Below are 16,428 nucleotides of genomic sequence, written 5' to 3'. Positions count from 1 at the left end.
ACATACAGACTGAAAGTGAGGGGATGGAAAAAGATATTCCATGCAAATGGAAATCAAAAGAAAGCTGGAGTAGCAATTCTCATATCAGACAAATAGACTTTAAAATAAAGACTATTACAAGAGACAAGGAAGGACACTATATAATGATCAAGGGATTGATCCAAGAGGAAGGTATAATAATTGTAAATATTTATGCACCCAACATAGGAGCACCTCAATACATAAGGCAAATACTAACAGCCATAAAAGGGGAAATCGACAGTAACACAATCATAGTAGGGGACTTTAACACCCCACTTTCACCAATGGACAGATCATCCAAAATGAAAATAAATAAGGAAACACAAGCTTTAAATGATACATTAAACAAGATGGACTTAATTGATATTTATAGGACATTCCACCCAAAAACAACAGAATACACATTTTTCTCAAGTGCTCATGGAACATTCTCCAGGATAGATCATATCTTGGGTCACAAATCAAGCCTTGGTAAATTTAAGAAAATTGAAATCGTATCAAGTATCTTTTCCGACCACAACGCTATGAGACTAGATATCAATTACAGGAAAAGATCTGTAACAAATACAAACACATGGAGGCTACACAATACACTACTTAACGAAGTGATCACTGAAGAAATCAAAGGAGAAATCAAAAAATACCTAGAAACAAATGATGACAATGGAGACACAACGACCCAAAACCTATGGGATGCAGCAAAAGCAGTTCTAAGAGGGAAGTTTATAGCAATACAAGCCTACATCAAGAAACAGGAAACATCTCGAATAAACAACCTAACCTTGCACCTAAAGCAATTATAGAAAGAAGAGCAAAAAAACCCCAAAGCTAGCAGAAGGAAAGAAATCATAAAGATCAGATCAGAAATAAATGAAAAAGAAATGAAGGAAACAATAGCAAAAATCAATGAAACTAAAAGCTGGATCTTCGAGAAGATAAACAAAATTGATAAACCATTAGCCAGACTCATCAAGAGAAAAAGGGAGAAGACTCAAATCAATAGAATTAGAAATGAAAAAGGAGAAGTAACCACTGACACTGCATTAATACAAAGGATCATGAGAGATTACTACAAGCAACTCTATGCCAATCAAATGGACAACCTGGAAGAAATGGACAGATTCTTAGAAATGCACAACCTGCCGAGACTGAACCAGGAAGAAATAGAAAATATGAACAGACCAATCACAAGCACTGAAATTGAAACTGTGATTAAAAACCTTCCAACAAACAAAAGCCCAGGACCAGATGGCTTCACAGGCGAATTCTATCAAACATTTAGAGAAGAGCTAACACCTCTCCTTGTCAAACTCTTCCAAAATATTGCAGAGGGAGGAACACTCCCAAACTCATTCTACGAGGCCACCATCACCCTGATACCAAAACCAGACAAAGATATCACAAAGAAAGAAAACTACAGGCTAATATCACTGATGAACATAGATGCAAAAATCCTCAACAAAATACTAGCAAACAGAATCCAACAGCACATTAAAAGGATTATACACCATGATCAAGTGGGGTTTATTCCAGGAATGCAAGGATTCTTCAATATACGCAAATCAATCAATGTGATACTTCATATTAACAAATTGAAGGGGGAAAACCACATGATCATCTCAATAGATGCAGAGAAAGCTTTCGACAAAATTCAACACCCATTTATGATAAAAGCCCTGCAGAAAGTAGGCATAGAGGGAACTTTCCTCAACATAATAAAGGCCATATATGACAAACCCACAGCCAACATTGTCCTCAATGGTGAAAAACTGAAACCATTTCCACTAAGATCAGGAACAAGACAAGGTTGCCCACTCTCACCACTATTATTCAACATAGTTTTGGAAGTGTTAGCTACAGCAATCAGAGAAGAAAAAGAAATAAAAGGAATCCAAATCGAAAAGAAGAAGTAAAGCTGTCACTGTCTGCAGATGACATGATACTATACATAGAGAATCCTAAAGATGCTACCAGAAAACTACGAGAGCTAATCAATGAATTTGGTAAAGTAGCAGGATACAAAATTAATGCACAGAAATCTCTTGCATTCCTATATATTAATGATGAAAAATCTGAAAGTGAAATTAAGAAAACACTCCCGTTTACCATTGCAACAAAAAGAATAAAATATCTAGGAATAAACCTACCTAAGGAGACAAAAGACCTGTATGCAGAAAATTATAGGACACTGATGAAAGAAATTAAAGATGATACAAATAGATGGAGAGATATACCATGTTCTTGGATTGGAAGAATCAACATTGTGAAAATGACTCTACTACCCAAAGCAATCTACAGATTCAGTGCAATCCCTATCAAACTCCACGGGCATTTTTCACAGAACTAGAACAAAAAATTTCACAATTTGTATGGAGACACAAAAGACCCCGAATAGCCAAAGCAATCTTGAGAACGAAAAATGGAGCTGGGGGAATCAGGCTCCCTGACTTCAGACTATATTACAAAGCTTCAGTAATCAAGACAGTTTGGTACTGGCACAAAAACAGAAATATAGATCAATGGAACAGGATAGAAAGCCCAGAGATAAACCCACACACATATGGTCACCTTATCTTTGATAAAGGAGGCAAGCATATACAGTGGAGAAAAGACAGCCTCTTCAATAAGTGGTGCTGGGAAAATTGGACAGGTACATGTAAAAGTATGAAATTAGAACACTCCCTAACACCATACACAAAAATAAACTCAAAATGGATTAAAGACTTAAGTGTAAGGCCAGACACTATAAAACTCTTAGAGCAAAACATAGGCAGATCACTCTATGACATAAATCACAGCAAGATCCTTTTTGACCCACCTCCTAGAGAAATGGAAATAAAAACACAAGTGAACAAATGGGACCTAATGAAACTTAAAAGCTTTTGCACAGCAAAGGAAACCATAAACAAGACCAAAAGACAACCCTCAGAATGGGAGAAAATATTTGCAAATGAAGCAACTGACAAAGGATTAATCTCCAAGATTTACAAGCAGCTCATGCAGCTCAATAACTAAAAACAAACAACCCAATCCAAAAATGGGCAGAAGACCTAAATAGACATTTCTCCAAAGAAGATATACAGATGGCCAACAGACACATGAAAGAATGCTCAACATCATTAATCATTAGAGAAATGCAAATCAAAACTACAATGAGGTATCATCTCACACCAGTCAGAATGGCCATCATCAAAAAATCTAGAAACAATAAATGCTGGAGAGGGTGTGGAGAAAAGGGAACACTCTTGCACTGTTGGTGGGAATGTAAATTGATACAGCCACTATGGACAACAGTATGGAGGTTCCTTAAAAAACTAAAAATAGAACTACCATATGACCCAGCAATCCCACTACTGGGCATATACCCTGAGAAAACCATAATTCAAAAAGAGTCATGTACCAAAATGTTCACTGCAGCTCTATTTACAATAGCCAGGACATGGAAACAATCTAAATGTCCATCGACAGATGAATGGATAAAGAAGATGTGGCACATATATACAATGGAATATTACTCAGCCTTAAAAAGAAATGAAATGGAGGTATTTGTAGTGAGTTGGATGGACCTAGAGTCTGTCATACAGAGTGAAGTAAGTCAGAAAGAGAAAAACAAATACAGTATGCTAACACATATATATGGAATCTAAGGAAAAAAAAAAAAAAGGTCATGAAGAACCTAGTGGCAAGACGGGAATAAAGACACAGACCTACTAGAGAATGGACTTGAGGGTATGGGGAGGGGGAGGGGTGAGATGTGACAGGGTGAGAGAGTGTCATGGACATATATACACTACCAAATGTAAAATAGATAGCTAGTGGGAAGCAGCCGCATAGCACAGGGAGGTCAGCTCGGTGATTTGTGACCACCTAGATGGGTGGGATAGGGAGGGTGGGAGGGAGGGAGATGCAAGAAGGAAGAGATATGGGAACATATGTATATGTATAACTGATTCACTTTGTTATAAAGCAGAAACTAACACACCATTGTAAAGCAATTATACTTCAATAAAGATGTTTAAAAAAAAAAAAGCTACAGTAAGAAAGTGCACTATGGTGTCAACGGAGAAAATTAAACAGATGCAATAAAGAATCCACAAAGAGACTCACATGTCTATAGCCATTTGGTTTTTTGTTTGTTTGTTTGTCAATACTGGTGTAAGAAAAAATTGGATATCCATATGCAAAAAGGTAAAACTTGACTCATGTCACATCTAAAAATTATTTCAAAAATGGATTATACATTCAAATATAAAACCTAAAATTATCCAACTTCTAGAAGAAAATATAGAAGAAAATCTTACTGACTTTAGGTTAGGCAAATATTTTTAAACTGGGACTCACATTAAAAACTTGATAGAAAAGACTTCATCAAAACTGAAAATATTTGCTAAATTTGCTGTTCAAAAGGTATTGTTAAGAAAATGAAAAGGTTGGCTGCAGATTGTGAGAAAATACTTGCAGAACATATATCTGATCAAGGACTTGTATTCAGAGTATATTAAAAATTCTTATAACTCCATAAGAAAAGCAAACAATCCAATAAAAAAGACAAAAGATATTAAAGAAGACACAAAGAAGACCAATAAGCACATGAAAATTTTCAACATCAATAGTGATTAGAAAAATGTTCATTAAAACCACTAGATACGCACTAGAATGGCTAAAAGAAAGAAAAATTTCTAAAAACAGAAGATGCCAAGTGTTGGTGAAGATGTCGAGCAACTAGATTCTTATGCATGGCTTGTGGGGATGCAGAATAGAACTGCCACTTTGGAAAATAAATTGGCAGTTTTTTTATCAATTCAAATACACACATACAATATGGTCCAGCAATTCCACTCCTAAGTACTTATCCAAGAGAAATGAAAATGTGACCATACAAAGAGTTGTACTCAAGTTCAGAGCTGCTTTATTCATATTAATAATTGTCAAAAACTGGAAAGGACTCAAATACCCATCAACTGACGAAGGGATAAACTATTAGTGGTATATCCTTACAATGAAATATTGTTCAGCAATAGCATAGATGTTCTCAAGAGGCTTATGTTAAGTGAGAGAAGCCAGACACAAAAGACTACATATTCCCTTTAGATGAAATTCTAGAAAAGCCAGACAAAAGGATAAAAAACAATACATACATACCACAATGATTTTTTAATATGCACAGGAAATCAAAAGACATACATAAAAATGTTGACAGGGATTGTCCATTAATGGGTTGGTGATTCTTTTTTTAATTATTTTCAACAATTTCCAAATTTGTATGAGAATGTACTACTTTCATAATATGGCCTTTAAGTGTACAAAAAGGAATGCAAATAACATATACAAATACCTTTCCAAGGAAGGGACTGCTAGCAAATTTATCATGATAGGTAATTTGTTCCACTCTATTACATCTGCCTGTTTAGTTCATGTTTTTCTTATTATCGAAGAACTTTTCAAAAATGTTTCCTCACCGTGCATGTAATGGTCTGAATAGCTCAGCTTCCACAAAATGCAAATCATTTCATCAAGACAACAATGGCTGGGAATACTACCTGGGCAGGTAATTCCACAACTGAATATCAGTATTGCTCAGGTATGGAACCTTTCTCATTGTAATTGGCTTCTTCAAATGCTACATTCAGTTTGACACAAAGATAGTTCCCTGTGACAACCAGCTTATTAGCGTAGTTTTAATATGAGTTAAAGGTACAAAACTATAGAAGTCATTTTCTTGAAAGTAATTGCAGAACAAGACATTATCTGTTATCAAAGCATACGAAATGTGTTGAAAAACTTACAAAGAAAATTGATGCTGTGGGAAATTTTAAGTACATTTCATACTGACAACTCAAAATATGAGAAAAATGCCTGGTGCATGCTTTGGGGAATGTTCATGCAAGATAACAGACTTTGAATATAAACAAGTACCTAGAAAACATTTTTGAATTACTTAAAAGGATATCTGTTCTTTTAAAAATGTATGGATTTGTGAAGTAACTACCAGTAAATACCTGAAGGGGTATAGTTTTTGAGCTGAGCTACAAAGTTATGCATTTCTCCCCAAATACTCTACTTTTGCTGACAAAAATACAAAATGGAAAAAGTAAAAATTTTTTGCAATTAAAAATATCCTGTGTGAAATCAAACTCAATCACCAAACATTATGCATTATATAACATTCATTTGAACCACTAACTAAAACACAAGCCATTGCTTCATCGAAGAGATAATAGCAATAACATCGAACATTTGGTGAATTCCTAGTACATACCAATAACTATCCTAAGAATTAATGTTTTGTATTCGTTTATGAAGTACTTAGACTCAGAAACAATACTTTATATCTGACTTTACCCAGAAACATTAAATTGTATGATTGGCTTTTCTTGGCCACCTCTTCCTAAATCCATTATCGAAAATATTTAAATTAAGTGACAATGTGAACACTTTTTTAAGGTGCCTCTTGTGGAGCAAATTATCTCTTTCAGACAAAGTTACCATTAATATCAGAGGAAATACACTTACCAAATATTCCTTGGTACTATTCTAATCCTACCTGACATTTTTCTACTGATCATTGCTCTACATTATACTGTACATTTTGTCCCATTATTTATGATTCTCTATTATTTGCATTATTATTCTATTTATTGTCACATATTAGTGTCTATCTAGGATGTCTATTTGCTTCATTTGAAGGTGATGGTTCCTCCAAATCCAAAAGCTCCTGGAGAATAAGGGCCAGTTCTAATTTATCTTTATTTTCCTGGGGCCCAGAACAGAACACTGTGAGTGGTTCAGTTGCTTTGAGCTGAAGACCGTTAAGCACTAATGCTCAGAAAGAATTTTCCTCACCTTAGGATGCAGTCTAATAACCTTGGGAGAGTCTCAGGTGTGAGGCAATATTAAAGTGCAAGGCTGTCTGCACAGGTAATTAATAGAAGGCAAGCAGGACCGGGCTCGTTCCCTGAGAAAGTTCAATCGCGGCGCCTTCAGTGGGGCAAAACCAGTTTCCAAGTACCGTATTAAATGACCTTCCTTCCTGCCCTGGCTCAAAGTAAATGGAATTAAGAAGCATCAGACTTCTACGTGGCATGCCCAGGCCCTGCTCTGGCTCATTACTAAGTAGATAACTTCAGGCACCTCCATTTACCTTGCCTAGTCTCGTTTTCCCCTTCTGTAATTTTGAAATAACCTCAAAGGTCTTAATGAAGCAATATAAGTAAATCACCTCCTAGCCTAGGAAGCACTCAATCAATGACAACCATTATTATTACCTCTCTGTAGCCCATTGGTAGAGGAAAGCAAAGCGGATGTTTCATTTAACCTCAGACTGGTCAGCAGATGGTTCTGTTAACGAAGAAAACAGAGGACCTCTCAAAGGCAAGTACGGCTGGATTACTTTCACCTGGTGAATCTGTAGGGCACGGTAAGCCTATCAAGGGCTTACTGTTACTAAACGCAAGTTCATGTGCCCGATGACGCACAGTGAGGCCAAACATCGGAGTTTGGAGCAGAGAAAGGTTTATTGCAGGGCCGTGCAAGGAGAAAAGTGGCTCCTGCCCAAAACACCCCAACTCTCCTCAGAATTTCAGCAAAGCATTTTTAAAGGCACGGTGAGGGAGGGCGTGGTTAGTTGTTGCAAATTTCTTGGTGTCAGAATCCTTTGATCTTGCAGCTGTCCATGTAGGTCAGGTCACGATGTTCCTGTAAATCTCCAACAAGACAAATGTTATTCTCTGTTCTGGTGATTTTTATCTCTGTATGCATGGACTCTTAAAGGTCAGAGCCCTGACACTAGGCTATCCCCTATATTTCAGGCTATAGGCAACATTCTTTTACAAAAGGTGCAGAGCCAACATGCCCAAGCCTGAGCAACAAAGCACAAAGGTTAAAGGAAAAGGAATAGATCCAATATGGAGTCAGATTTGTTCTTACATTACTATTCACAAAATAGTTTTTTTCCCTGCCCCCTGGAAGGAGAGTCACTTTTTCTGAGTTGGTGGACGTCCTGCAGGCTCCTCGTCCAGCAGCTCCAGGTGGACGTGAGCCACACAGGCACCAGCCCAGGTTCAGCTCCAGCTGCAGTGACCTTGAGCCTTGAGCCTTCTCCCAAAAGCCCGATGGTTATAGGGTGGAGGATCCCCCTCCAGGCTCCTGGTGAAGCCACATCTAGCTCAGGAGTTGGAGTTAAAGGTGGATATTTCAGGGAGAGGGGCTGGTAAAGGCAAAGAGGTGAAAGTTCCAGTGTTTAAGTAGTTCTGTGCTGCATGGGGAGTGGGATGGATGTGGCCCAAGGTCTCTGGCTTCCAAGGTTGAAAATTGGTGTCTTCCAACTCTCTGAGCCTTGGTTTCTTCAGCCAGGCACATTTTCCATCATAACCCTTGCCTTGCCTACCTCAAAATACTATTTGATAATCAGAAAAACGAAAAGACGCACAAAACTGTATTTTGGAAATATAAGTGCTCATGATTCCCTCAAGTCCCTACTTGAGAAATAGTCAAGAGATGTTTCTCTCAGGCTACTTGAGGCTCTTAGGCAAGTCACTGGACTCAGCTTGTCTGGAAAATGGGAAAGACAACTCCATCTCGCTAGATTTGTGGGAGATATGAAAATACAAATACTCTCACAGCCTTCTGGAAATTCCTAGATCAGCAAAAAATATACCCTAATTAATTAAATGTTTCTCCCAAGAGAATACCTCCAGTTTATTATATCTGAGGCATATAGAAAGAGCCAGAAATGTTTCTGTTGCAATATCGAAAAGCAGAATGGGCACTGCTGTCTCTCTCCCTGGTCCCTCCTGGCTGCATCTTTGGGTATGTGTTTTCTCTACTCCCATACATTTTTTTCTTTAAATTTGGTTGGAGTGTGGAATCCAGTTTTGCCATTCCTTGCTCCCTCTTTTTTCTTTAGGCTGTTCTTTTCCTAACGGATTCTCCATACTCCATTAGACCCCATACTTTAGGATTAGAAAGACCAAACATTTCTCCAGGGGACCAAGCTCTGTGCTCAGCTTGTCTGGCCCTGATTCCCTCCCAGGTCTGCTCTGGATGTGTTTGCTCAGAGGTGGCAGAGACATCATTCAGTTCCTGGTTCCCTTAGAGATTAGGACTGAAGGTTCGCCACGGGTGCATTCAGCTCACACATTCCTTCAATCTCTATAAACATTAAAATGCAGCAGGTATTATGCCTGCAGACCTCTGCGAAAATGTCCTGGCCGTGCTGACCAAGGAAATCAAGTCCATTAGAGCCACCAGAGCTCATCCTCACTTCCAAGAAGAGAAGACTCATAAATGCTAGGCGGTTGTAAACAACAAGCAAATTGTTTTTAAATGTATTCTCTTTGGCTTTTAAATCTCTTTGGCTTCTGAATATGAGCAAAGTAATATGGTCTTTGACATCAAAAGAATGAAATTGAGCCACTGAGAAATGAGTAGATGAGGATTTGAATAGAACAAAATATTCCAAACCTATCAGAAAATGCTGGACCATCCCACTCTATTTTTCCTCATATCCAACATCCCCCAAACCGTATATTCTTCCCAACAACACAAAAATGGGGGGAAAGTCATTTAGAAGATGCTTAGACATTTAGCATCATACAGAGTATGAATATTAAAGCTTTAATTTATATCTAATTAAATCCCAGTGTTTTATGGGGAGGCAGCATAGCATAGCTGTTAAGACCTTGGTCTTAGAGCCCCTCTGCTCCTCAGTATCTAGTGACCTTGAATAAAGTATTTTAATCTTTCTGAGGTAGTGGTGTATGATCAGGGACATACAATGGCAATAATTTGAGTAATTCTTTTGCTATATCATTCCATGGACTGCCTCGTACCAATTCAGAGAACTCAAGCTCCTGTTCTTCTGGAACCACTTCTAGTATCAAAATCTGTATCAGTCAGTGTTCAATTAGAGAAGAAGAACCAGTGGGAGATAGATGATAGATAAGCAGATAGGTGGATTATAGATGATAGATAGATAGATAATTTATTACAGAAAATTGATTTACATTTGTGAGGACTAAATCAGCAAGCCAGAAATCCATAGGCCAGGCCATCAGGGCGGAAGCATCATGAATAGAATGAAACTCCATGGGCACAAGCCAACGCTGTCATCCAGGAGCAGAATTTCTTCTCTCTGAAAAGGGAAACCTCAGTCAGTCCTGACTTTAAGTCCTTTCAACTGATACAGTCGGGCCCACCCAGATTATCCACGTAATCTCCCTCACTAAAGGTCCAGCGATTGCAGTGACTAATTACATACACAAAATACCTTCACAGCATTGGTGTTTGATTGAATCACTAGTCCAGTGTAGGAAGGACTAGTCTAGTGGACTCTAGTCAAGTTGACACATGAAAACATTATCACAAATGTTTAAAAAATCCAATACCTAGGTATAAACCTAAAAAAACACAAAATTTACAAGATCTCTGCATTGAAAACTACAGAATTACTAGGAGAACTACGTTAAAAGATGTAAATGAATGGAAAGTTATACCATGTTCGTAAATTGAAAGGCTCAATATTGTAATGCTAACAATACTCCCCAAATTTAGTGATAGGTGAATACAATCCTACTTAAATCCCTAGCAGACATATATATATATATATATAAATTGACAAATGAATTTTGGCAAAAAGGCAAAAATCACAAAAACAATCCTGAACCACAACAAAAAGCTGGATAATTTATATTCTAGATATCAAGACTTATTATAAAGATATATTAAGACAGTATAGATTGCCATAAATATCAAGAGAACAGAATAGAATTCAGAAACTGAAACATACATATGAGGTCACTTGATTTAGGACAAAGGGGCCGCTCACTGCAATGCACTGGGGAAATGATAGAATTTTCTACAAATGGTTCTGGGTCAATTGGATAGCCATGGAAAAAAGTAAATCTTTATTCTTACCTCATATTATACACACACAAAAATCTGTCCCAGAGGGACTGTAGATCTAAACGTGAAAGGTAAAACAATAAAGCTTTTAGAAGAAAACACATGAGAATATCTTCACGACCTTGGAGTAGGCAAAAATTTTGTAAGTAGGATACAATAAGCACTAACTGTAAAAGTATGTATATTTTTACATTTGTATAGAGATATATATATTAAATTTAAGAATTTCTATTCATCAAAGGGCACCATTAAGAACAGAAGAGAATGTAGAAATAGACCCACACCTATATAGTCAATTGATTTTGGCAAATATGCCAAGAGAATTCAATGGGAAAAGGAAAATATTTTCAACAAATGGTACTGAAATTGACTCACCATATGCAAAAAAAAAAAAAAAAATCAACTCCTACCTCACACTTTATTTAAAAACAAAAACAAAAAAACCCCTCAGGATGTATCATACACCAGATGATAATGGTCTAGTTTCTGATCTGAATGCTGATTATAGGGTTGTGTATGCTTTGTGAAAACATTTCAAGCCATACACTACACTTCTGCGTGTATACTACACGTCTATAAAAAAATATTTTGTGTGTGTGTGGATAAATAGACAGATTGTATATACTTTACTTAAAGCCCTAACCTATGTGCTATTATTATAAACTATCTCTAATCCACACCCTAATTCCACAAGGATAGAAGAAATTTCCCCTACCTTTAACTTTAGTAGTATTTATTTGTGTCGTAGACATTTGGGCTGCTATAACAAAAATGCCACAGACTGCGTGGTTTATAAACAACAGAAATTTATTTCTCACTGTTCTGGAAGCTGGAAGTCCAAGATCAGGGTGCTCGCATGGTCGGGTTCAGGTGAAGACCCTCTTCTGAGTTGCAGGTTACTGACTTCTTGCTGTGTCCTCACTTGGTGGGAGGGGTGAGGGAGCTCTCTGGGGCTTCATTTATAAGGGCATTAATCCCATTCAGGAGGCTCCACCCTCTTGACCTAATCATCTCCCAAAGGCCCCACCTCCTGTACTATTGCTTAGGTATCAGGTTTTCAACATATGAATTTGGGGAGGAAAAAACAATCTCTAACAATTTGTGAGTCCTTTATGGTACATCCTACTTTCTTCCCTGCAGTAATGTTGCCAGGTACAGATTTTATTTCGTTTACTAGACTATAAATACATCCATCAAAGAATCTAACAGTGTTTGGGCCATAGCAAGTACTCAGTAATTACATATTGAGGGAGTGAATGAAACTTTGGTTTAGTTTTGAAACAAGCCTAAAACCTGTTTTTTTTTCCTTAAGCCATCATTATAGCATTGAAATATTTATGGTTAAATGAACTGCTGACTGCACGGTGTGAATTAATTTCAGGCATAAATTCTACAAAAAACATTTCTCGTACATTGTACATATAAAGCAATATGACTGGTACAATCTTTTTAAACAATTGAATAGCAAATAGATTTTTTTCATTAAAATGTATATTTCAACATGAAGCAGTCCCTACTGGCTTGCAGGAGAGAGGCATTATAGTCCAGCAGTTGATACATTCACTAGGTACCTGGAATAGATGCCCATAGCACATCTAGTAAACTGTGATTATTTGTTTACCTTCCACTTTCCCCACTAGACTTGGGGTCCCTCGAGGACAGGGACCCAATCTTATCCATCTTTGTAGGTCCCATACCAATTGCACATCTTTATTTTGGGGGTACACACAGAACTCACAAATTATATATAAACCCAGATTTTTGGTAGATAAATAAATAAACCTAACTGAACACTTTGAAATCAAAAAAGCTTCATTTTAAGCCTATCCTTGCTTTGAACTCACACACTGCCAGAAAAAGTGAGAAATTTCTTTTCCTTCTTTCCTCATTCCCTCCCTTTCTACTAACAACAATAACAACAACAATAATATTGCTTAGTAAATTATAGACAATTTCTATGTTGAATCATCTTTATATCAACATACTTTCTCTACTTGTCACACACTAGATTACACATGGTCATATTCCATCACAAAAGTGACATCTCTTTTGGGAAAAATTTGTTTCTTTTGACTCTTCCGTGCCCTGGTATGTTTGAACATAAATACTCATGATCATCCAGGGTTAATAGGCCCCAGGTAAGTGTCATGCCCATTACTAACCCTGCCCTTTTGCTTATTAATCTCTCTAAATATTTCAGGATTGCAAATACACTTTCTTTCAAATGAACTCCAGTTGATTGATAGGGATATCTTGGGGTCCTGTATTGAGAAAGATTCTAAAGTTACCTTCGGTAGCAGCAATAAAATTAGTAAAGGAGATTGGACAAGTGGTACACGTACTACATATTTGCCACCCCTTTTCCATGGCCTTTAATTATTTAATCCCTAAGTGAAAATTGAAACAGTCACCCTTTTATTCATTAGTTCTTCCACTCATTCAAGATATACTTTTGAGCACTGACTATGCTAGGCTCCTAACAGCCAGTATGATTAGAGAATTAGCTAAGTGCTCTAGAACATTATTACCTCATAGGGCTTTATGAACAAGATATTCTTTTTATGGTTTGTACCATCATTTTAACAGTGTCGATTAATGATACTTCATAACACTTCCTTTGTTTAAAAAAGTGTATTGTGTTTTAAACATTATGATATCTCATTCACCTTATATAACATTCCTGTTAATTGCAAAGACATATTCTTATACCCATTTGACAAATAAGAAAGTGAGTCATAATAGAGCATAATGTAGCAAACCAGAGAGCTGAATCTGGGTTTCTCTAACCATAGAATGTTAGATAAGAAAAATGTGCTGATGATCATTCTAGTATTTCTTTAATAATGTTTTGTTTTTGTGACTTCCCAAGAGAAGTCCCTTTCATGATCTTTTTTTGCTCATTCACTGCATGCTTAGACTTTGCTAAGTACGAAAAGGCCAGCATTCAAACACAGGTAGGGAATAAATTCAAATAAAATTGAGAAGCTGGCACCAGAATTGTAATTTTAATTTTCTTCTAGAAATGCAGAGCTTAAGTAGTTGTATTTTCTCCTTTCCTTCCCTTCAAGTTGAGTTTGCTTTTTGATATGTTCAACAAGCATACATACATGCTGATTACCCTTCATACCTGCTAAGTTGGAGAAAAGGAGTATGTGAGTGTGAGTGTGTGTGTGTGTGTGTGTCCAATAGGAAGTAAAGAGAGAAAGAAAACTTATACAGAAATCACACAAGAACATAGCGTGCTGCTGTTCTCATTTGTTTCTCTTTTTTTCTCTTTTCTTTGTGGCATGGCAGCCACAGGACACTAGGAATGGCTAGAGAGAAATGTTTTTGGTTCCCTGTGACCCTCAGTCAGAAGGCATGTCATATAGATGGACAAAACCCTAAGATTTGGGTCATTTATTTTGAAAATCTGGTACATTTTACCAGCTGAGCATTGGTTACTGCTCCCTGAAACCAAATACATTTTCATTTTCTAGCTCTATTTTCCATGCAACTTCCCATGAAAAGAAATATCAGGCTCTCAGGAGTGATTATTTAGATAGGTAAAGGCTAGTCCCACATCCTTAAGACCAAATGACATCTCTAATCTAAATTCGACCAGTTTTGACTTGTGAATTGCAGGGTTCTGAATATTATTTTAGGTCCTCTCTTTAGATTCACTCCTTTCAATTAAATATCTTTCCTCCACGTTGAGAATTTTAAAATATTGCCCAAGTATTTCCTAGTAAAGCATTATCCCCTAAGTATTTCTTAAAGAATTGGTTAACTCTTGAAATTGTCGCTCTACCAAACATTTGTGATTTTAATTAATTCATTTTCTTGACTTCATAGGTGTGATATCACACGTACAAATTATAATATACAGATCTACTTCCTGGCAGGGAGCACCTTGCGTTTAGCACAACAATCGATTACACCACACACACATCATTCATTAGCACTAATGGGCATCATGTGCATGAGACCCCACTCATTAACTGGAAAATTAAACCCCCTTGTGTATAAATAAATCACACCCCCAGCTATAGAAAGGCACTTATTTTTATCTTTACATTTGCATTTCAGTGCTGTCTAATAAATGCAATTGGACTGTTCTGTAATATCTTTCATTGTAGCAAAGATGTGGCTTTGCTGAGAACAAATTCCATATGCTGAACTCTGTCCACTTCAAGCCCAACAGAGTAGTGTTAGAACCATCATTATCCTTTACTCGGTCACTAATATTCCACGTCAAAAGACGCATGATCAAAGTGGAGGAATGTTTTGCAGGCTGATAGTAAGGCACATAGGTCCTACTAGCAGGGAAAACTTTTGGCTGAGTTTCAGGCAAAACGGCCTCTTGAACTCCAAATGTCACCCTTACCTGTTTCTGTCTGTCTGAAATGGTGCATAAGCTATCATCAGTCTCTGTGTTCTGACTTCCTCAGCTGTAAAATGGGATAATAATAAGACTGAGCTCATTGGGCTGTTGGGGGGAGTAAATGAAATAACAGACATGAAGCATTTGTCACAAGACCTGCCAGAGCAGAACAGAAGCTAGAAAAAAAAAAGCTGAGATGATCCACCAATTAATTGGAACCACTTAAATCTTGATAATGAGGCCCTACTGTGTGTCAGTCACTTTAAGGGGTGCTTTTCTTACCTCATCCCAAGCAATCCTCACAATTCTGTTAGACAGTTACTATTCCCATTGTACACATAAAACAATGTTGCAGTTTATAGGAACCTGGTTCAGAGAGGTTCAGCAGTTCTCTCCAGGTTGCACAGATTCTGATGCAAGGATTCTGGGATTAAGGTCTATGCCCTTTCTCTGATCAAAAAAAAAGCTGAAGAACAAATGCAGGAGAACTTTTTGTTCTGGAAAAATACCAAAGCCCCATAAATGGTTTTTTCTCAGAGAACTTTTATAGATAATATTTAGTTTAATAAAACAGGAAAATGTTTTTAACAATATCATCAAGTATGGAGAGATTCAATGATAGAATCTAGAATATTAGGCATCTTTAGCATCGAATAAATGAGTTTCGGAGTAACTTTGTTACCTTGCAAGCCAACTCAGCTCAAACTTGTCCTGCTTCACACGTGGGGGATAAAGATATCCAGTCAAATTTTCTATTTGTCAAAATTTCCTGGGCTTCCCTGGTGGCGCAGTGGTTGAGAATCTGCCTGCCAATGCAGGGGACACGGGTTCGAGCCCTGGTCTGGGAGGATCCCACATGCCACGGAGCAACTAGGCCCGTGAGCCACAACTACTGAGCCTGCGCGTCTGGAGCCTGTGCTCCTCAACAAGAGAGGCCGCGATAGTGAGAGGCCCGCGCACCGCGATGAAGAGTGGCCCCCGCTTGCCGCAACTAGAGAGAGCCCTCGCACAGAAATGAAGACCCAACACAGCCAAAAATAAATAAATAAGTAAATTTTAAAAATTTCCTGGTAAAACTGCCAGAATGTCTAACAGTTTAAAAAAGAGAAAGAAAGAAAAGGGTTGGTTTGGGATACAACCCA

Source organism: Balaenoptera acutorostrata, chromosome 10, assembly GCF_949987535.1.
Source record: "Balaenoptera acutorostrata chromosome 10, mBalAcu1.1, whole genome shotgun sequence".
NCBI lineage: Eukaryota > Metazoa > Chordata > Mammalia > Artiodactyla > Balaenopteridae > Balaenoptera > Balaenoptera acutorostrata.
The sequence above is the reverse complement of the archived record's forward strand: the minus strand, read 5'-3'. Positions refer to the sequence as shown.